This window comes from Halichoerus grypus, chromosome 4, assembly GCF_964656455.1.
Source record: "Halichoerus grypus chromosome 4, mHalGry1.hap1.1, whole genome shotgun sequence".
NCBI lineage: Eukaryota > Metazoa > Chordata > Mammalia > Carnivora > Phocidae > Halichoerus > Halichoerus grypus.
The window spans coordinates 130,975,425-130,999,780 of NC_135715.1; the positions used below are offsets into that span (position 1 = coordinate 130,975,425).

General features: G+C 39.1%; 1 protein-coding gene and 1 pseudogene across 2 annotated transcripts in view; both read left to right on the plus strand.

Annotated features, from left to right (window-relative positions):
• Window positions 1–24,356, plus strand: part of B3GALT1 (beta-1,3-galactosyltransferase 1) — a 507,740-nt gene that overhangs the window by 411,088 nt on the left and 72,296 nt on the right. The gene's annotated exons all lie outside the window — the stretch shown is intronic.
• LOC118541291 (microtubule-associated protein RP/EB family member 1 pseudogene) lies at window positions 17,895–18,709 on the plus strand (annotated as a pseudogene).

Genomic DNA, 24,356 nt, shown 5'->3' on the forward strand with positions numbered 1-24,356 from the left:
TAGGCAGGCTGCACTTGCCTAAGAATTTTCTCTTAGTCTGTTTCCCAGAATGCTTCTCACATTTATATCAACAATGTTTACTTCTCCACCATCAAATATTCAGATTTTCCAAAGGTTCCACATTATGTTTTGAAGCAGCCAAATAGAGGCAATTAGGCCACCAATGTGTGTGGGGTTGGGGAGAGGCAAAAGGGACAAGCCTTTGAACATATGGATCATTTCTGAGGTGAGTTCCGCCACTACTGAAAAATGTATTGGTCTATGTGGACAAATGCCCATGCTGATTGTATATAAATATACTGAGTGCTGATGGCAAATCACGTTAATTAACACAGACCAACACTTCTTAGTGATATGCTACGATCAATGCTGTTCTATTATGATATTCATCTCTAATTAATTTGGCTCGGCAGGCTAAAACTGCAGACTGTGTCTACTCAGGGGATGGAATTTGAAATATGCATTGCTTTGCTTGTGGACTGAACTAGCACACGGCTAAGCTTTGGGAAGCAGAAGAAGTCATTTCACATCACCGCTCTCTGTCAATGAGTTTCAACCAGAGAACCTCTGCAGAGGCAAAAAAAAAAACAAAAAACAACCATAATCACTGCAGGAGAATTCCAGAGGTGGAAGGAGAAAGACATAATGTAGATATCCAAGAGAATCTTGGGGCCTGAGTAGAAATCAGCCAGAAGAACCAGCCTATTTACTGGCACTTACTACAGGAGGTAGGCACTCTTTGGTTTCACTCCATTCTCTCTGCAAGAGAGTGAAATACTCTTTCAAATGCTGGGAAGCAATGCACTGAAGCAATAAATAGAGCAACATCTCAAGTCCAAATGAGTGGGTTCAAATCCCCTCACTCCCCCACTTATCGACTGTGCTGTTTGGGACAAGTAACTTATTTTCTCAAGTAACCCTCTCCTCATCTGTAATATGGGACTAATAATAGTTATTATCACCCACTACCTCAGAGGAAGTGATAAAGAAGAAGACATGCCTTCAAGGGGCCTGGCACTCCATGAACATTCACAAAGTGTAGGCTGTTACTAGGCTGAGGGACATAATTGGCTTTCGTGGCCATTTATTTCAGGGTAATAATGGGCTATGTGTAATAGCATCCTAGTCTACCTATCCAGACAAAAATCACTACCCTATAGGCCAGCTCTACAAGCCTTATGACCCTGGAAATCTAGAGGGCAAGATATACTACTGCTCAAAGCTGTCTTTCAGTGACATCCATTGTACAGGTAGCTTGATCATGGCCTGGAAAAGAATGACCAGTTAAGTTCCTGGAAGGATGTGGCCTTCGCCATCATAAGTTTAGGACTGCACTGACCACAGTCTGAAAAAGAGAGAAGGGCCCCTTCTTATCCAGGTCTTGTATATACAAAGGGCAGCCTGTGGTTGATTTGATTTGATTTCCTATTTACTTTGTAACTGAGGGCCAGGTCCAGCACTGGGACATCCAGAGTGCACATTATAAAGCCAGCTCATAATTCAGATGAAGGAAGAGCGAATTCCCCAGCTCAGGATTGAGGATGTCGGCGCAGCGCCCCTCCTCATTATGTGGTACTGTAACTCATTTGCTAGTTGTCCCTCACTCTAATGAGCACTGAACTCACTCAAAATATACTAAGAGATAGTTTTTATTAAACATGATATTAAGAAAAAGGTTAGGTTCTCTTTTAGCACTGCAGGCAATTACTGAAATATGTGAATTCAAATGGGAATGGAATTATAATAGGTTTTTGCTCTTCTAGTCTTCCCAGGTTCTACCCTCTCTCTTCCTCTCCTTTCCCTCCATCCCCAGCTTTGTCATATAGAGCTGTAATGAGAACATGTAACAATGTCCCAGGAGCCCCTTTTAGAGAGCCCTTTGATATATGGTCCAGCCCATCCAAGCATATTTAGTCTTGGCTTATAATCACCTATGAACACCTGCATCTGTCTCATTAGATCATAGTTCCTTAAAGATTGAGATCATGTGTTTTCACCATTTTTTTACCCGCCACCCCTACCCCTCCCTGCCTCGGCACCGGGCTCTCAGACAGTGATGGGAATACGATGGAAGGAAGGAAGCCCAGGAGGCGGACTCAGCAGTTTGCAGGCTGGTGCTTCCTGGTCTTCCTTGGGGACACTCCAGCAGCTCTGGTGAGCCATGCAGCAACCCCACCCTCCTCACTGACTTGGCTGCCTCCACTCCTGGCTCTGCCCTCTGCCCAAACTTCAGCTCCCTCATGTCTTCCGTTGTCTTCTGATCTGTGTTTGGTGCATTTTTCTAATGTCTAACTCTTGGTATGAATGCCTTCTCTCTGTGTCTCACATTCAGATTTCTCAGGGAGAGGATTTGATTCATTTAATTATCACACAGGGCTCTCACACTGATTTATCTCGTGGGCCACGATCCAGCTGATGGCCAGGCTCAGTCAGCGGTGGCCCAGGGTAAGTGTGTACCTGCACCAAAGCATTTCCACCTGAGAATAGTGTACATAGTCTGGAGAGAGAGAAGCTTTAGGTGTGATAGGACCTCAGGCTTGCAGCACCTTTTCCCCACCAAAGAAGAAGAAGCCCTGCAAAAATGTGTTCTAATTTTTTTTTAAAGATTTTATTTATTTGACAGAGAGAGAGACACACAGCGAGAGAGGGAACACAAGCAGGGGGAGTGGGAGAGGGAGAAGCAGGCTTCCCGCTGAGCAGGGGGCCAGATGTGGGGCTCCATCCATCCCAGGACCCTGGGATCATGACCTGAGCCGACGGCAGACGCTTAACCAACTGAGCCACCCAGGCGCTGCTCAAAAATGTTTTCTAAAAAGCCACCTGGCTCTGGGGGCTGGGCTTTTGCTTTAGGCGTAGCAAATAATAGATCCTTCGAATAGATGAGCACAAGCATGTAATATAACTGCTAAATTCCAACATTGTGCAAAACACAGAAGAGAGAATGATTGACTAAAACGCTGTCCCCAATCTCAAGGTGCCCACAGACTAGTAGCAAAAGACAGAATGTACGCTACTAAGAGCAGCATCATATGACAATGGCTAAGACTATGGGCTTTAGACACCAGCTTATATTATAGTTTGGTTTTGTTTTATTTACTAGCTGCATAACCTTAACTTTCCTAGGTGTCGGTTTCCTTGTTTGTGAAGTACCGCTCTGTACTGAGAAGATAGAGGGAAGGAAAGATGTCCCGGAAATGGGCTCAACAGCCACACAGCCTGGTGCTCTGTGGAGAACTGGAGTGTGGGTGTAGGAATTCTTCACTTGCGGGATGTTATGATACGTAAATCACCTAGCATAGTGCCTGGCACACCAAGAGATCTTACTGAAGAATGGCCATATATTTTCTAATGCAACCTAAATATTAAAAATGAAAGTATCCCTAAAGTACCATGGAAAGCAAAAAGGAGAGAGGAGAAGTCAGAGAAGCCCCGGCCAAGAGCTCTCTTTTTCAGAGCAAGTCAGCGGGCGGTGGGGGCAACCCAGGAGCACAGGGGCGCCTTCTACAGGCCGCGCGGTCCCGAGCTGCTGCGGCTTTTCTCTCCGTCCCGACAGGGAGCAGGAAGCAACCATGCAGGGGGAAACTGAGGCATGCCACTGCATGGAGGGACATCTGCAGCCATGTCTGTCATAAGCTACTCTGTTAGCTTGCAAAATGCGTACCCTGTTATAATGGGAGAGTGCCGAATTTCTACAGATTTGCATTGATTTTGTGTTCATCTAGGCCTATAAGGATGTTATTATAGCTGAGACACCATTTTGAGGGTTTGTTTACTTAAGTTTAACTGCTCCTGGGGAAAGCCTAGTATGAAAAATACATGACTGCACTCTTGGATTTATTTAGCTCAACTTTTTCTATCATCGCTGGAGTCCAACCCCAGGTACTAGTTTGAAAGTCTAATTAACAGCCAGGAAGGTCATTAGAGAAGGACTGGAGAGTTCATTTAAGGATATGGCCATACTTAGTTTACTTCACATGAAAAATTAAACACAAAAGTAATAACCACAAAGATTTGTTTCTGCTACGTGATTGTTTTAGACCAGAGGGGGAAAATTTATACTTGTTTAAGTTTCTGATTAAAGTGAAGGATCCCATTTCATACTAAATGAAGAGAACTAATTTTTGACTAGAGGCCGCAATTTGTAATATTAGCATGCCTGGAATTACAATGACAGGGACACTTTTGTGAATCACCAAGAGTATAAGGGCCCTGGGTACGGGAAAGTGAGTTGCTCTGATGAATGAAGAAAGCTGGTTATCACAGCAGCAATTGTCCTCAGTAATAATCAGGCCAACCTACTACCTGCAACATGCTGAGCAAGTAGGTAATCAAGGACAGTGTCATGCATTAAAATGACAAGAAGGACCTGCTAAAAATCAGGCCGCAACATCACAGTCACCCTTTTTGTTCTGAGATAAAATGAAATGCTGAACATTTTTTTTAGTTCTTATCCTCTTCCTTTCAGACATAAGGAAAATTATCTTTTATTACCAGATTAATTTTACCTTATGAATTTATTAAGACATAGGCTGATCTAAAGACTGGCGGTTGACACTTGCATGTGTCTGGCTTCTCCAGTAGTTTCTTAAGTGACCTAGTAAGTCTAACTCTCATTTCTTATCATCAGTGCGTTAGGATGCTTAAGAAATATGTGATGATAATTGAACATTCTACAAAGAGAAGAAAAAGGAGATCAAGGATGTCATCCATGTCTTTGACACTCATGTCACAGCGTTTGTAATATTTTCACTATATATACCATTGTGTGCACTGGAGACAGGGTTTGGAATACAGCGTGTATGAACCTGCAGTGCAGCACGGGGCTTTAAAATTCAGTATTATGTGTGCCTGTTTGACCTTCAGCTCCCTGCGAGCAGCCTCTCATCAGCAGGGCATTTCTTGGCAGCATTGTTCTAAGACTCTAGATAACTTTTCCAAAGCAAAAAGTAATAGAAAAGAGTATGCGGTGGTGAAATAGTGGTCACCTAGTGATTGTTTAGCCTGTTTTCAGCACCCTCTTTGTAATAATCAAAACAAGTTCAAGTTTGAATTTTAGTAGCAGTTTTTTTCTTCTGCAGCAGAAGATAGATTTTCAGATGATGATTCTGGATTAATACAAAGCACCATTTCCCTCAGAATGCTGCCGTTATCAGACCCCTGTCCCCCACCCCCATGCTCCATCCTTGGGGAAAAGGCACACGTGAAAAAAGTGTCCATTTATAAATGTTACAAATACAATTTCGGGTTAGACAGGTGTTCCCAGGAAGAAACATTTCAAGTCTATGGATTCAAAGCATGTCCTTTTCTTTATGTATATATTTATTTTTTTTTTATTTTATTTTTTTATAAAGATTTTTATTTATTTATTTGAGAGAGAGAGAATGAGAGACAGAGAGCATGAGAGGGAGGAGGGTCAGAGGGAGAAGCAGACTCCCTGCCGAGCAGGGAGCCCCGATGCGGGACTCGATCCCGGGACTCCAGGATCATGACCTGAGCCGAAGGCAGTCGCTTAACCAACTGAGCCACCCAGGCGCCCTGTATATATTTATTTTTATTGTATTCATTTTTGGGCTATTGTTTGCTGATACTCTAAATCAAGGCTTTTTTTTTTTTCCCCATTTAAATCCACTGCATGTTTAAGGGGAAGCAGAAGTGTGAGAAGAGCAGAGATTGTTTAAAAGAGCTCTTATATGGGGGCGCCTGGATGGCTCAGTCAGTTGAGCGTGGGACTCTCAGTTTTGGCTGGGGTCATGATCTCAGGGTGGTGGGATAGAGCCCCGCATCAGTCCCCGCTCAGTGGGGAGTCCGCTTGAGATTCTCTCTCTCCCTCCCTCTGCCCCTCCCTCCCGCTCTCTCTCTCTCTCTCTAAAATAAATCTTTTTAAAAAAAAAACAGAGAGAGCTCTGATATGTTAACCCAGGGCAATGGACCAGGACCTCCTAGATTTGTAACTGGCCAGGGTGAGCAGAACTCGGCTCTTTCCTAAGCCTCCTGCTGGTTTTCTGTTCAGAGATTCAGTCCTTCCAAAGCAATGGGAAGCTCAACATCTGGAAATAGAAATAAGAAATCGAATCTCTCTCATCCCCTACATCTCCATAGGTTAAAAAAAATCTCTGACTCCTACAAATACATTCAACCAAGACATTTAACCTACACATAATTAAGAACAGAGTCAAATATTATAGACTCTCACGTGTGTTCGATAGCCACATTCTGAGCAATCTGCCTCTTGTTCAGCGATGACCCCCCCCACCCCACAATGCTGGGGACACAGAGTAGGCACACAATCCATGTTAGTTGGATCAATTCAGAACTTTGAGGAGTGAGGAAGCCCAGATTTGAAAAGGAGATGATCAGATTCGGACTTCTCTTTTCCCCTTTTTTAGTTAAAAAAAAAAAAATTACATGGAGAAAGGTACATAAAATACATATGTACTGTTTTACAAATAATTTTTTAAAAAGTGAAACCCTCATAACCATCACCTGGTGGTTTTCAACCTCTTTGTTTTGGATTCAAAATGGATTACTTTTATTCCCTATAGTCCTTAGCACAATGACATATCACTTGATAATTAATTGAAATGAAAATAAAATTTAAAAAATATTTTCATTTTCATGTAAATCTATTAAAACAATACCAATACTTATCAGTGCATGAAATTCAGATTGCTAGACCAAGAATATGGCATTTCAAAAGAGAACTATTTTTTCCTCTACTCTGATTCCTTTGCAGTTGCAATTCTCTTTTGAGAGAAATCATGCCCATCCCCATAACAATGCTGAGAAGATAACTTCAGAAATTTCAAAAAGAAAGAGAGAGAGAGAGAGAGAAGAAAGAAAGAGAAAGAAAGAATAAGAAAATGGGTCTTCTTCCTCTGGAGCAGATCACTACTCCTGCCAGTTAGGTAAACCAAATGCCCTAGGAGGTCTTAAGACATTTTTTAAAAAGAAAATGTTTTGTGAATACAAAGGAAATCTGGACCAAAAAAAGCCTAATGAAGTGAAAATGTGAAATTTAAGAAGACAGCTATTTCTTGCTTAATGACTTATTTATGTGCTGATTGAGCTGACACCCCTTCACACTTAGAGATTGGGATGTGTCCAGGTTCCTTTGTGAAGAAAGAATTCCACCAAATTTTCCCTGAGAGGCTAGAGAAGAATTAAGGCTGAACATTTTATGTGATGGATTTCAGAAGTGGCTCAATTTAGCTAAGTTAAGGTTGAAAGAGTGAGAAAACCAATACGATCCCAAAGGCAAAATTCTTTCTTCTGTAAAAACTAATCTTTTGCCAAAAATGCTTGCTTTAAAGCACAAAAAGAACTCTGTTAGAGTTGTGATTTTAAAACGATTGCTATCATTCTTGCCCAGAGGGTGAATTAACCTGAAACTCATCAGCCATGCAGTAAAATTACATCTGTTAATAAAATGCATTTTTTTCTTCATAGTAGTACTGATATATAGTCTATAAGCAACCTCTAGGTTTCATAATAATTAAGCTATGTTTATGGTTAAAACAATGTAAAACAATAAACACTTACCAAGTACCTAGGTTGTATATAGAAAGATACTCGGTATTCTAAAAATGCTGTAAGTGGATAACTATGCAGACTCCACCTTGAAATATAAAATAAATGCTGAAAATATTCATGAGAGTAAAGATTGGGGAAACTAATGTTTTCTTTCAATATTTAGTTGTCTTTTTTTAGTAAGGATTAGAAGGGCATAAAGGAACAACTTTGATTTAATGAAGTCATCAATAAAAAAGTAAATAAACACTTCGGAATGTGTATAACAGCTGCATATTTAAAATCAAGCATAGACTGGACAGCATCTATGGAGACAAAAGAGGAGACAAATTATGGTCTGTTTTTCCTTCTCTGTAGCCCACTCCATGTCCAACAGAGTCATTTTGAGAACTCTATTAAACTGTTCAGGTGTGAAAATAGAAGCTAGTGTATTTGTGTTCCAAAATAAAAGACTTTTGAACACTGGAGTCATCTCTAGCCCTTAAAGAAAAGTACTAAATAGTCTTAGGAGGAACAAAGGAAAACGTGAGCTGCAAACATATCCTTGAAGACAGGACCCTAGAGCTGCTGAGTTCTCATACAGGACCAATACTTTGGGATAAAACTCAGCCAAGAGTAATTTACATGGAAGTATGGAAGATGCTCTGGGAAATGAAATCACTCTATGCTTAAAAGATATGGAATGAAAGAACTCCATTTTTAAATGCTATGGTAAGAGATACCCTGCATTTATACACACAATTACCTCAGTTTTCAACAGCAAGATTTGTTGCAATGGAAACATTCTCTTTTTTTAGATTTAAGAGTTCCAAATGGTACTGTAGCCTACATTAAACATAAGTGCCCCTTTCCTTTACAAAACTCTCATTTACTCAAGTCATTGAATTCCAAATAACCTCACTGGGGTACCGGCATTAATCTCCATCATCATATTCATAAATTAACCCTAAAAAGATTATAGTCCTTCAAAGTTGGATTCTCCCTTTCAATTATGTGTTATAGTGCATACTTTTCACTAAAGTGATTAATAATAGAAGCATATAAGGTGATAGTTGTCTGACAGCCGAGGAAGAAGTGCATATGCAGGTGTAGACATTGCTGATGCATTCTGAAGCCCAAAGACGTGACTGGGTTAGTTCCCCACCCCCACCCCCACTCTGCCAAATAGTCCTACTTTGTTATTGTTTTATAAATGTCTAATTTAGGTTGGCATAAATACAAAAAAAAGCATTCGTTTTTATTTATGCATCTTGAATACACTTTTATAAATATGTAAAATGAACACATTTTGAGAGTTTAATGAGTTTTATAATTCTATTCCTAGATAAACATACTTTTTGATTAAAAAAAAGAAAAATAATTATTTCCTGATTTATTCCAAATTACCTAAAGGGCCCAAAACATAACAGAGCAAATAATGAATGCAAATCAGGAAAGACTCCTCTATATTGCTTTCCTTCAGCTCCAGATTTATTAGAACATGAGTGCATGGAAATAGGGAAAACAAGTAATGGTTTTCTACCCCGGTAGTGCAGGCTTTACAAACGCCAAAGAAAGCAAGTCAGGGATATGGTCGTGAGGGCTCTCCCTTTGGGTATTGCTGGCACTCCCTGACTTTGAGTGAACCATCACCAGATAATGTGGAGGCAAGAACATTGACCCACTTCAGAAAACACTTCCCACTGGAATTTTGAAAGGAATAGGGATCCCATCCAGTTCTGAGGTCATCAGATTTGATTTTATATCCACCTTTGATCACTGTGACCGTGTGAAGTGGCTTACCTGAAAACACAGCCTGGACACCCAGTGTGACAGTGTGAGCGCGGTTCCTGTCAGCAATTAGACTGCCTCATGATTCATGATTCATTACGGAATTAGGATGTAGCTGAGTGTAATCACTGTTGTGTGTGTGTGTGTGTGTGTGTGTGTGTGTGTGTGTGTGGCTGATGACAGTTACACTGAGGGGAAACAGAAGCCCAGGTAGAAAGTTTAATGAGAACGTTCTCTCCTCTTGTTCCACTTGGATCTATGGCAAATCTTGTGAGTTCAAAAGGATGTGGGAGCCCTTAGGTACAAGTTCTGTCAAGGTTGGTTGGAACATAAGACATGTTCCTGGAGGGAAAATAGAAATGATCAATAAATCTCTTGTTCTTGATCCAAGGTAATTCAGAATAGCTGTTATTTCTAAACAATTGGATTGATAACTTGAATTTGCCCATTAGCTAAATGAATGTTATTCTTTTTTATTTGGCTTGCCTCTGTTGTATCAAATTAAAAAATACCAGTTGTATAAGGAGCAAATACATTTTCTTTTTCTTTTTTTTTTTTTTTAAGATTTTATTTATTTATTTATAGGACAGAGAGAGACACAGCGAGAGAGGGAACACAAGCAGGGGAAGTGGGAGAGGGAGAAGCAGGCTTCCCGCCGAGCAGGGAGCCTGATGTGGGGCTCGATCCCAGGACCCTGGGATCATGACCTGAGCCGAAGGCAGACGCTTAACACCTGAGCCCCCCAGGCGCCCCGGAGCAAATACATTTTCATGACAATGTACCAGGATACCAAATTTGAGTAGACAGTACCTACACTTAAAAGTGCTTTAAACCCTAAATTTAAACTCAGATAATATATCTTAGAAAATGCCTTTTTTTCTCTGAATGAAGACAGAACCGATGAATCGTGGACATTGACTCTCTAATCTATAATCTATTGTTTACTGAAACCTTGTAGCACTAATAAGTTTATATTATGCCTTCTTGATACCTTCCTCATAATCTGGCTAGGGATCTTCCAGGAGCATCCATACTCTGTTGCCATTTATTAACATATTACATGAGAAGTGAATAATACCTTTGCGACCAAGTCGAAGCATACTTCCTTTACCTATCTGCCAGCTCATTTGCTAGCCCCCTTTGCCCCAGTAACAGGCAGTGGGGTGAGAGATTATTGAGTAAGATTCTCCTAAACATTCTAAGGTATTTTAAACAACTACCAACCCCCCCCCCCCCACACACACACACACCACAGGCTGGATGCAAAGTGGTTTGGCTCCCTTAGGTTACTAATGCTTTAAAGATCTTTCTACCTACTTGATTTGTATCCAGAGAAGGAAGGTACACGTGAGTAGGTCTGACAAACCAATCAGTGGGAAATTAAAGTTGGAACCAGTGTCAAAGAAGGGATTTGCGATTGGCATAGGGATCATTTAAAATTCAGTGATGTCGGTGCACCAACAGTACATGAGTCTCCTAGTATTACTTCTATTCATTACTCCTAGGAAATGAGATAAAACTTAGAAATAAAACTTTCTCTAGAAACCTCAGTCATGTAGCAAAATCACAAATATTTGTTAACTTGCAAGGTTGAGGGGGAAAAGCAAGCAATGTAGTTAGACTTGTCTGTAATTAAGTAAATTTCATTATTAAATATCTTCTCAAAAGGAGAATTGTATGAAAAAAGTTTATAAATCTTTATAGCTCTAACTCAGAAGGCATTTGTTAAATATATGAAGAAATTTCTAAACACCGGGGTCATATATACACTTCATGCTTCCCCACAACCAAAATCTTTCTCTACTCTGAACAGTAGGACTGGGTTTATTTGCATCTAGCTGGAGTTCTTTTTTTTTTTTTCCTGAAGAAAAGAAAAGTCATCATGGTCTGAGAAATGGTGGGCAAAAAGACCTCCTGCTTAGTATTTGTGACATTACCTTCTGAAGAAAGCCTGCTCACTAATGTGGCAGATGCACTCCAGATTATACAATAAGAAACAATGATGCAGTTACAAATTCCACTCTGAGCTCTGAGTAGACACAGTTGTTTTGATGACAGGAACACATTTATTCTCAAAGATATCAGAACATAAATTAAAATATTAGATATTCAAACTGATAGTTGGAAAAACAAAGGTTATTCCCAGTGTGTCAAGTAGATATTTGCCTCTGACAAGTTCATGAAATGCATCTTTTCTTGGTGTTGTCACCAGCAACTCAACAAGACACCTAAAATTTCCGTTTTAAAATGTACTTAACATTGCCTGAAGTACATGAGAGACATTTGGAAATTGCAAAGTTTGACTGTGCTTGGTAGCAGTTTTGGGGAATATTCTAACAATAGTCAAGGTGCCTTAAGATCCTGTTTGCTTTTACTAATTTCTTAGTTGTGAATTAGAATCTTGCTACCTTTGCTATTTCATTTAGGAAATTATTGCTTAACAGGATGCTAGTCATCTTAAAAAGGTAATATATTTCCAGAATTGCCTTATTTTCTCACTTTTACAGGATTAACTAATACAATAATTTTTTCCCATTGAATCTATCTTTAAGGAGCTAGGTGACAGTAGAAAGAAAAACATATTTGAAACTGCACCAAATTAGTTGGATTCCCCTGCGGGTACCTGGTACCCATGGACAGGCAGTTCAGCAACTCTGGAGATCCTGGGCCAGTCCCAGTAATGGCAGAGAAGCCTCTTAGCTCTGAGACCTTGTAGCTGTAACTCTAGCCTGCACAAATCCTGGAGCATACAAGATGTGGTTTGCTGCAAAAAATAAGACTGCAGCCAAATCCCAGCCCCTCCACGTGCCTTCCACTCTCATGCAAGGCTAGGTAGACAAGAATCAAGTCTTTTGCTGAATTTCCTAAATCCCAGTGCCTTTTTTGTTTGCTGTTCTGAATTTTCATTTTCATATTTTAGAAATTTATGTACAATAAGATTCACTTTCTGGTGTATGTTTTTATGAGTTCTGGCAAATATAGTCATATAACCACCACCACAATTAAGACATGGAATAGTACCATCATCCTACTCACCAAAAAAATCCATCATGCCACTCCTTTTTAAACTCTCCCCCCATCCTTAACAGAGAACAGAACTACTCAGTCTTTATAATTTTCTCATTTCAGGAATACTATATGAATGGAATCATACAGTATATAGTATTTTGAGTCTGTCTTCTTTTGTTTAGCATAATGCATTTGAGATTCATCCAAATGCATTATAGATGATATGTATCGATATACATTCTTACATTTACCAATTATTTATTCCTTTTTATTGCTGAGTAGTATTTCATTATATGAATGTGCCACAGTTTATTTATTCCTTAGCTGAGGGACATTGGGTTGTCACCAGATTTGGCCAAATATGGATAATACATTCAGGGATTAGGGGTTTTTTGTTGCTGTTTTGGTTTGTTTGGGTTTTTTTGTTTCTTTGCGGGGGGGTTGGTGTTTTTGGTGTTTTTTTTTTTTTGCAAACATGGGTTTTTATTTCATCTGAAATATCTAGAAGTGGAATTGTGGAATTTCTGGATCATATGCTAAGTATATATTTAACTTTGGAAGAAACAACCAAACTGTTTCCCAGAGTGGCTGTACCATTTTGCATCCCCACCAGCAATGCATGAAAGTTCCAGTGGGTCTATATTCTCCTCTGCACTTGGTATTATCAGCTGTTTTGTTTGGTTGTTTGTTTTGTTTAGTGTTTATTTTAGCCATTCCAATAGGCATATAGTGATAGCTCATTGTGGGTTTAATTTTCATTTTCTTAAAGACTAATGAGATTGAGTATTCTTTCATATACTTAGCTGCCATTTGTATATCCTCTTTGGCAAAGTATCCATTCAAATCTTTTTTTCATTTTTTAATTGGGTTGTTGTTGCATTTTGAGAGTTCTTTAGATATTCTTGATACAAGTCATTTCTCAGATGTGTGGTTTGCAGATAGTTTCTCCCAGAGTGTGGCTGGTCTTTTCATTCTTTTAGCAGTGTCTTTCTCAGAGCAAAATTTATATATATTGGTAAAGTCCAATTTATTACCTTTTTTTCTTTCATGGATCATGCTATTGACCTAAGAAATTTTTGCCTAACCCAAGATCACAAAGATTTTATGTTTACTCTAAAAGGTTTATAGGTTTTTAATATCGGTACCCCCTTTCAATGAGGCCATTAAATACCCTGTGAATTCTGAGTATTGTAAATGGATATAGAAAATTTAAGATATCAGAGGAATTGTTAGCTCCATGAAGTCAAACTCTCCATCTCACAGTGACCACTGTGCCTTGCCCTAGCCCCACCCGCGTCAGCAGCCAGGTGTTCAATAAACACTCATTAAGAACTGATCAATCTTCTCAGAGAAGTGAACTGATTACTTACTTCAATGTAGTGTAGTACAAGAAGGATAGGCTTTGGGGTCAGCTCTGCATTCACATTACAGCTCCACATGACCTGGGGTAGGCATTTCACTTACGTTCTTTGGGCAGGGTTTCCTGACTTAAAAATATGAACTAAGAATGCATGCTGAGGTTTTTTGTGAGGATGAAGTGTGGCACCATATGAAAGTGTCTTCACAGTGCCTGACATACATTGGGAACTCTGCGAAGGGTTATTTTCTCCCTTTTTTCTCTTTCCATCCCATCCTAAATATGCACGTGTTTAACAGCCAGGTGACTCCAGTGCTGAATAACTGAACCCTCTACATGCTGTGAATCAATGTCTTCCGTATCTGCTGTCTGAATATATTCTTTCCTGTGTGCTTGACTTGTCAGCAAAGATGACTGAAATGGTTTCGGGTGGCTGTTTTCAACAGGTTTTCTCCTTAGAACTGCTCTTCTTCTGCACACAGTAGAGGGAATGAAAGGGGCTAGATTGGGATGGGGAGTATGCACAGGGATAATTCTAGAGTGCAGTATTCATACAGGAGTCCCCTCACATACGTATTGGAATTTGGTGAGACTGTCTTAATCAGAGCTTGGCAATCGATATGCTGACTAATAATTAAAGACAAACTGGAGAAAAATGGTTCTGCTCATGTTTTCCTTTCAGATCATTAGCAATAACTTACCAAATGCAAATTATGCTACATTTTATTAATATCTTAAATTTTTATTGAAGTAAAGGATATTTCTATTTAAACTGGCTCATTAATGGGAACCAAAAAGAGTTTCTAGTCCTAGACATTAATTGGTACACTGCATAATCATGTTGCTTCATGGACAAGCTGCAAAGTAAACCCCAAATTCCATAGTTTAGAAGCACAGGCTAGTGAAATATATTGAAGTGTTCTTAAATTGGTCAGAAATTTTGAGAAGTGACCTGAAAAGAAAATCATGATGGTATTTTTTTCTAACAATATTGCTATTAGTTAAGCACTTGCTCAATTCCAGGCAGTGTCCCTAAGGCTTCCTGTATATTATCTAATTTAATTCTCATAACAACCCTGTGAGGTGGGTATTATTCTCCTTATTTTATGAACAAGGAAATTGCAAGTTTAGGTTAGATCCACTGCTAGATCACACTACTAATAAATGACTGCCTCAGAATTTGAACTTAAGTCTATGTAACTGGAAAGCCTTGTTTTTAACTGTTACACATTATCACCTTATCCTGCACAGTTTATAACTTGTAGAAATGCTCTTTAAAACATGCAGTCTAAAAAAAAAAAAAAAAAAAAAAAAAAACATGCGGTCTATATTTTGGAGACCCAGTGAATCAGGAATGTTCCTAACTTTTAGATATGCAGCACAGGGCCCTTTGATTAGGTGCATATGTATTTCAGTTCCCAATTACAAGATTAAAGGTCACTCCAGTTTTACGTTTCCTTATTAATCTCCTAAACATTTTAGCACTTCCAAATGCATAACATACCAAGTGTGTTACTCTTCTCCAGCTCTTCTAAACATATGCAGCGATACTGATTAAACTTTATGGATACCTGTCAAGAGGTAATTATCATTTAATAGAGCTGTCCAAATGTTTCCTAATTTCCTAAATGCAGAATTTCCCCAGCTAAAAGAAAACATTCCCTTAACCCCTTAGGCAGAGAAGATCTGGAGTCTCTAAATAACTGTCATCAAAAATTTCTGTGTGCTTCTCAGGAAAAGGAAAATATCTTATTCACCATGGTACAATGCATTATTTGAGGAGAGAAACAGTAAATGTTTGTTGTGTTGATGAATGAATGAATGAATGGGTCTACCAGCAAATATTAACCCAAATGTTTTTAGGATTGATTAATTAATTAATTAATCAATCTGTTAGCTCTTAGAGCAATAGTTTTGCATACTTAGCATGAATTCTAGAACTGGATAATTTAGAAGCAACTCTTGATACTATACATATTATATTCCAAGGTATAAACACAAATATACTATTATATATATATATATATATATATATATATATATATATGTTTGTGTATACATATTTTTAAGGGAAGTATTAACATCAAGTTTCCTTTGCCCTAGTTTCCTATGTATTTTTACAATACTAGATTTATAGCTCATGGATATGATTCATGACTGGCATTTTTAAATGGCTTTCTATGAACTAGATCACCTCTACAAAGAACCTCATAAAAGATGCATAAAATGATAGAAGTCACAAGCAGCAGACATGTTAGGTTTGGGGCCTTCTATAGGCCTAATGATAAGTAAAAGATAGAATGAGAAAGAAATTAACTGTAGCAGAGCAAGACATTGCCTATATAGTAGTGGTCAGACCATAAATTCTACCTTACCTTCCCCAGGCTAATGTTACAAAAGTCAGTGAGCACATAATTCTAGGCTCTTTTGGCAGATTTCTTACTCCACATAGGCTACTCAAGTACTATACTTGTGTTTCTGCACAGAATTCCCAGGGCAGCGGAGCCACATTCAATCACATGTCTTTTGATCTCTCATCTCTATTTTGCATACTTGTTAGCTGGTTCCTAAGTAAAACAATGTGGGAGCAACCATAACCAAGTCTAGGGGGCTATTCATTCCTGCCCATCTACTAATCCGGAGGATACTTACTCTTCTGAATCTAGATGAGGCCCAGCCCCATGCCTGGACATATTGCTAATGAGTTAATTGAAAGGTTAAACTGATAGCTGGCTATTCTGAGTGCTCAATTTAAAGATCCATGCTTCGGATATTCTAATTGAAGTGGTGTCCCACTTTTTCGAAGTATTTGAAAGATTACTCTTTATGCCCAAACTTATAGGACCTTTTTCAACCTACTCTTCACTTGTTTACTTGTTGAACCATCATATGGCTGTTAAACAGGTAATGATGTAGTCAGAGAAGGTAATTTCTATTTGGTTCAAGAATGCCATGTTACAATAAACCAACTATGTGACCCAGGATTTTCCAATTCTATAGTAATCACCATTTGAATATTTACTGTTAGTCAGCATCAGAATAAATATGGGTTAAGAGACCAAAGCCCCCTACCTTTCTTATAACTTTATCTGGGAAAGCACCTATAACCCATATCAAAATGAGAATTTTACTGAAAACATGTAAGATTGAAGAGCCATTTTCCCTTTCTGTTGTCATTCTAAGAGTTTTATCTTTCCTTTTTTTAAGATTTTATTTATTTATTGAGAGAGAGAGAGAGCAAGCGCAAGCAGGGAAAGAGGCAGAGGCAGAGGGAGAGAGAGAATCTTAAGCAGGCTCCCCACTGAGTGAGGAGCCCTATGCAGTTCTCAATCCCATGACCCTGAGTTCATACCCTGAGCCGAAATCAAGAATTGGACTCCCAACCAACTGAGCCACCCAGGTGCCCCAGAGTTTTATCTTCCTATACGAACCTGGAGAAACCACTATCCTTTGGATATTGGCTTCTGTAGCTTCTCTGTGTTTATTCTTAAAACCTAAGCTAATGAACTGGGTTTTCTTAATTATATTAATAAACTTACTAAAAATCAAACTCACTAACAATCAGGAATGCAAATTAAAGTAGCGATAGGATATTATCATTTGCCTCTCAGAGTAAAAGCACTAATTTTTAAATGATAATGTTTAATGCTGATGAGTTTACTTTAGATAATCATTCCCATGCACAGTTTGTAGTAATTTAACCTTCTTTAAAAAGCCTGTCTGCCTTTTTACCCAATATTCTGTGTTCTAGAACTGTATAACAAGGAAGATAAATATAGATGCAAACATTTATGAATAAGGAAATTATTTATTCTGTTATATGAAACAAAAATTTTAAGCTAGTTAAATGTTCACATTATGAAATTAAATTTTAATGCATATAAAAATGGCATATTTTTATACAGTAAAAGGTGTGTTTACAAAAAAATTATGAAATGCTCATGATGTAATGTTACATAAAAACAGAAACTGTAAGGAGTGTAATTACAATGTATTTTTGAAAGTATATAGACACACACACACGCACGCATGCACACACGCACACATACATATACACACAGACCGAGAAATAGGAAGAGAAACAAAAATTGTATGTGCTTGTGCTTATGGGAATCAGACTCTAGGGCAAACCACTCAAAACAGTCATAGTGGGGTTGGGCGGTTTGAACAAGACGAAGATGGAACTGAAGCCAAGCACAGGCCATGGACGCAGTCCTGCCGAGAGCTGAAGATGGCAGTGAACGTATATTCAACGTCAGTCACCAGTGATAACCTAAGTCGACATGACATGCTGGCCTGGATCAATGAGTCTCTGCAGCTGAATCTGACGAAGATCGAACAATTGTGCTCAGGGGCTGCCTACTGTCAGTTTATGGACAGGCTGTTCCCTAGCTCCATTGCCTTGAAGAAAGTGAAATTCCAGGCTAAGCTAGAACATGAATACATCCAGAACTTCAAAATACTACGAGCAGATTTATTTAAGAGAATGGGTGTTGACAAAATAATTCCGGCGGACAGATTAGTAAAAGGAAAGTTTCAGGACAATTTTGAATTTGTTCAGTGGTTCAAGAAGTTTTTTGATGCAAACTATGATGGAAAAGACTATGACCCCGTAGCTGCCAGACAAGGTCAAGAAACTGCAGCGGCTCCCTCCCTTGTTGCTCCAGCTCTGAACAAACCGAAGAAACCTCTCAGCTCTAGCAGTGCAGCTCCACAGAGGCCCACTGCAACACACAGAACTACTGCAACCCCTAAGGCTGGCCCCGAGGCGGGGGGGTGCGAAAGAATCCTGGTGTGGGCAACGGGGATGACGAAGCAGCTGAATTGATGCAGCAGGTCAACGTACTGAAACTTACCATCGAAGACTTGGAGAAAGAAAGAGATTTCTACTTTGGAAAGCTAAGGAACATTGAATTGATTTGCCATGAGAACGAGGAGGAAAACGACCCGGTATTGCAGAGGATCGTGGACATTCTGTATGCCACAGATGAAGGCTTTGTGATACCTGATGAAGGGGGCCCACAGGAGGAACAAGAAGAGTATTAACGGCCTGGGCCAGCAGAACAACATCCGAATTCTTCACTCCAAATCATGTGCTTAACTGTAAAATACCCCCTTTTGTTATTCTTAGAGGACTCACTGGTTTCTTTTCATGAGCATATAGTACCTCTTCTTAAAATGTGCTTTGCAGAAGTTTCACCCCTTTTCCAATGAGTTTGAGTTAGGAGCTTTTACCCTGTAGCAGAGCAGTATTAACATCTAGTTGGGTCACCTAGGGAACAAAGAGGCTGACCATGGGGCTCACCGTGTGGACGCTGATAACACTGATTGCTGGAGAACATGTTTTTATGTGATACACTGAGGTGGAGACCTCAGTAGAGAAATGTAAAGACTGATTTGAATTTTAAGCTAATGTGAAATCTTGGCAGGGAATGTTTTAATAAATAAATGCCTTAAGAGTATTAAAAAAAAAAAAAGTCATAGTGGTTATCCCTGAACTATGTAGATCATTCTCTTTATTTCCTACACTTTTCTGCAATTTCTGGATTTTCTACAGTGAACTTGCAACACATGAATCAGAAAATAATTTTTTTTAATTTTTTGTTAACATATAATATATTATTTGTTTGAGGAGTACAGGTCTGTGATTCATCAATCTTATACAATTCACAGCGCTCACCATAGTACATACCCTCCCCAATGTCTATCACCCAGCTACTCCATCCCTCCCACCCCCTACCACTCCAGCAACCCTCAGTTTCTTTCCTGAGATTAAGAGTCTCTTATGCTTTGTCTCCCTCTCTGGTTTCATCTTGTTTCATTTTTCCCTCCTTCCCCTATGATCTTCTGTCTTGTTTCTCAAAATCCTCATATCAGTGAGATCATATGATAATTATCTTTCTCTGATTGACTTATTTCGCTTAACATAATACCCTCTAGTTTGATCCACATTGTTGCAAATGGCACGATTTCATTTTTTTTGATGGCTGCATAATATTCCATTGTATATATATATACCACATCTTCTTTATCCATTCATCAGTTGATGGACATCTAGGCTCTTTCCATAGTTTGGCTATTGTGGACATTGCTGCTATAAACATTGGGATGCATGTGCCCCTTCGGATCACTACATTTGTATCTTTGGGGTAAATACCCAGTAGTGCAATTGCTGGGTCATATGGTAGCTCTATTTTCAACTTTTTGAGGAACCTCCATACTGTTTTCCAGAGTGACTGCACCAGCTTGCATTCCCACCAACAGTGTAGGAGGGTTCCCCTTTCTCCGCATCCTCTCCAACATCTGTCATTTCCTGACTTGTTAATTTTAGCCATTCTGACTGGTGTGAGGTGATATTTCATTCAGGTTTTGATTTGGATTTCCCTGATGCTGAGCGATGTGGAGCACTTTTTCATGTGTCTGTTGGCCATTTAGATGTCTTCTTTGCAGCAATGTCTGTTCATGTCTTCTGCCCATTTCTTGATTGGATTATTTGTTTGTTGGGTGTTGAGTTTGATAAGTTCTTTATAGATTTTGGATACTAGCCCTTTATCTGATATGTCATTTGCAAATATCTTCTCCCATTCTGTCAGTTGTCTTTTGGTTTTGTTGACTGTTTCCTTTGCTGTGCAAAAGCTTTTTATCTTGATGAAGTCCCAATAGTTCATTTTTGCCCTTGTTTACCTTGCCTTTGGTGATGTTTCTAGGAAGAAGTTGCTGCAGCTGAGGTCGAAGAGGTTGCTGTCTCTGTTCTCCTCAAGGATTTTGATGGATTCTTGTCTCACATTGAGGTCTTTCATCCGTTTTGAGTCTATTTTTCTGTGTGGCATAAGGAAATGGTCCAGTTTCATTTCTTCTGCATGTGGCTGTCCAATTTTCCCAACACCATTTGTTGAAGAGACTGTCTTTTTTCCATTGGACATTCTTTCCTGCTTTGTTGAAGATTAGTTGACCATAGAGTTGAGGGTCCATTTCTGGGCTCTCTATTCTGTTCCACTGATCTATGTGTCTGTTTTTGTGCCAGTACCATACTGTCTTGATGATGACAGCTTTGTAATAGAGCTTGAAGTCCGGAATTGTGATGCCACCAGCTTTGCTTTTCTTTTTCAACATTCCTCTGGCTATTCGGGGTCTTTTCTGGTTCCTTACAAATTTTAGAATTATTTGTTCCAGCTCTGTGAAAAAAGTTGATGGTATTTTGATAGGGATTGCATTAAATGTGTAGATCGCTCTAGGTAGCATAGACATTTTCACAATATTTGTTCTTCCAATCCATGAGCATGGGATGTTTTTCCATTTCTTTGTGTCTTCCTCAATTTCTTTCATGAGTGTTCTATAGTTTTCTGAGTACAGATTCTTTGCCTCTTTGGTTAGATTTATTCCTAGGTATATTATGGTTTTAGGTGCAATTATAAATGGGATCAACTCCTTAATTTCTCTTTCTTCTGTCTTTTCGTTGGTGTATAGAAATGCCACTGATTTCTGTGCATTGATTTTATATCCTGCCACTTTACTGAATTCCTGTATGAGTTCTAGCAGTTTTGGGGTGGAGTCTTTTGGGTTTTCCATATAAAGTATCATATCATCTTCAAAGAGTGAGAGTTTGACTTCTTCTTTGCCAATTCAGATGCCTTTTATTTCTTTTTGTTCTCTGATTGCTGTGGCTAGGATTTCTAATACTATGTTGAATAGCAGTGGTCATAGTGGACATCGCTGCCGCGTTCCTGACCTTAGGGGGAAAGCTCTCAGTTTTTCCCCATTGAGAATGATATTCACTGTGGGTTTTTCATAGATGGCTTTTATGATACTGAGGTATGTACCCTCTATCCCTATACTCAGAAGAGTTTTCTTTTTTTTTTTAAGATTTTATTTATTTATTTGACAGAGAGGGAGATAGCAAGAGCAGGAACACAAGCAGGGGGAGTGGGAGAGGGAGAAGCAGGCTTCCTGCCGAGCAGGGAGCCCGATGTGGGACTCGATCCCAGGACCCTGGGATCATGACCTGAGCCGAAAGCAGATGCTTAACGACTGAGCCACCCAGGCGCCCTATACTCAGAAGAGTTTTGATCAAGAAAGGATGCTGTACTCTGTCAAATGCTTTTTCTGCATCTATTGAGAGGATCATATGGTTCTTGTTCTTTCTTTTATTAATGTATTGTATCACGTTGATTGATTTGCGGATGTTGAACCAACCTTGCAGCCCAGGGATAAATCCCACTTGGTCATGGTGAATAATCCTTTTAATGTACTGTTGGATCCTATTGGCTAGTATTTTGGTGAGAATTTTTGCGTCCTTGTTCATCAAGGATATCAGTCTGTAATTCTCCTTTTTGATGGGGTCTTTGTCTGGTTTGGGGATCAAGGTAATGGTGGCCTCATAAAACGAGTTGGAAGTTTTCCTTCCATTTCTATTTTTTGGAACAGTTTCAGAACAATAGGTATTCATTCTTCTTTAAATGTTTGGTAGAATTCCCCTGGGAAGCCATCTGGCCCTGGGCTCTTGTTTGTTGGGAGATTTTTGATGACTGCTTCAATTTCCTTCCTGGTTATGGGTCTGTTCAGGTTTTCTATTTCTTCCTGGTTCAGTTTTGGTAGTTGATACATCTCTTGGAATGCATCCATTTCTTCCAGATGATCTAATTTGCTGGCATATAGTGCTCATAATATGTTCTTATAATTGTTTGTATTTCTTTGGTGTTGGTTGTGGTCTCTCCTCTTTCATTCATGATTTTATTTATTTGGGTCCTTTCTCTTTTCTTTTTGATAAGTCTGGCCAAGAGTTTATCAGTCTTATTAATTCTTTCAAAGAACGAGCTCCTGGTTTTGTTGATCTGTTCTACTGTTCTTTTGGTTTCTATTTCATTGATTTCTGCTCTGATCTTTATGATTTCTCTTCTCCTGCTGGGTTTAGGCTTTATTTGCTGTTCTTTCTCCAGCTCCTTTAAGTGTAGGGTTAGGTTGTGTATTTGAGACCTTTCTTGTTTCTTGAGAAAGGCTTGTATTGCTATATACTTTCCTCTTAGGACCACCTTTGCTGTATCCCAAAGATTTTGAACAGTTGTGTTTTCATTTTCATTTGTTTCCACTAATTTTTTAATTCTTCTTTAATTTCCTGGTTGACCTATTCATTCTTTAGTAGGATGCTCTTTAGCCTCCATGTATGTGAGTTCTTTCCAACTTTCCTCTTGTGGTTGAGTTCTAGTTTCAAAGCATTGTGGTCCAAAAATATGCAGGGAATGATCCCAATCTTTTGGTACTGGTTGAGACCTGATTTGTGACCTAGAATGTGATCTATTCTGTAGAATGTTCCATGGGCACTAGAGAAGAATGTGTATTCTGTTGCTTTGGGATGGAATGTTCTGAATATATCTGTGAAGTCCATCTGGTCCAGTGTGTCATTTAAAGCCTTTATTTCCTTGTTGATCTTTTGCTTAGATGATCTGTCCATTTCAGTGAGGGGGGTGTTAAAGTCCCCTACTATTATTGTATTATTGTCGATGTGTTTCTTTAATTTTGTTATTAATTGGCTTATATAACTGGCTGTTTCCATGTTAGGGGCATAAATATTTACAATTGTTAGATCTTCTTGTTGGATAGACCTTTAAGTATATGTAGTGTCCTTCCTCATCTCTTATTATAGTCTTTGGTTTAAAATCTAATTTGTCAGGGTGCCTGGGTGGCTCAGTCATTAAGCGTCTGCCTTCAGCTCAGGCCATGATCCCAGGGTCCTGGGACCGAGCCCCACATCAGGCTCCTGCTCAGCAGAAAGCCTGCTTCTCCCTCTCCCACTCCCCCTGCTTGTGTTCCTGCTCTCACTGTCTCTCTCTCTGTCAAATAAATAAATAAAATCTAAAAAAAGATAAAATAAATAAATAAAATAAAATAAAATCTAATTTGTCTGATATAAGCATTGCCACCCCAGCTTTCTTTTGATGTCCATTAGCATGGTAAATGGTTTTCCACCCCCTCACTTTCAATCTGGAGGTCTTTGGGTCTAAACTGAGTCTCTTACAGGCAGCATATCGATGGGTCTTGTTTTTTTATCTAATCTGATACCCTGTGTCTTTTGATTGGGGCATTTAGCCCATTTACATTCAGAGTAACTGTTGAAAAATATGAATTTAGTGCCATTGTATTGCCTGTAAGGTGACTGTTACTGTATATTGTCTCTGTTCCTTTCTGGTCTATCTTACTTTTAGGCTCTTTGCTTACAGGACCCCTTTCAATATTTCTTGTAGGGCTGGTTTCGTGTTCACAAGTTCTTTTAGTTTTTGTTTGTCATGGAAGCTTTTTATCTCTCCTTCTATTTTCAGTGACAGCCTAGCTGGATATAGTATTCTTGGCTGCATATTTTTCTCATTTAGTGCTCTGAATATATCATGCCAGTCCTTTCTGGCCTGCCAGGTCTCTGTGGATAGGTCTGCTGCCAATCTAATGTTTCTACTCTTGTAGGTTACAGAAATCTTGTCCCAAGCTGCTTTCAGGATTTTCTCTTTATCTCTGAGACTTGTGAGTTTTACTATTAGATATCAGGGTAACCTATTTTTATTGATTTTGAGGGGGATTCTCTGTGCCTCCTGAATTTTGATGCCTGTTTCCTTCCCCAAATTAGGAAAGTTCTCTGCTATAATTTGCTCCAATATACCTTCTGCCCCTCTCTCTCTTTCTTCTTCTTCTGGGATCCCAATTATTA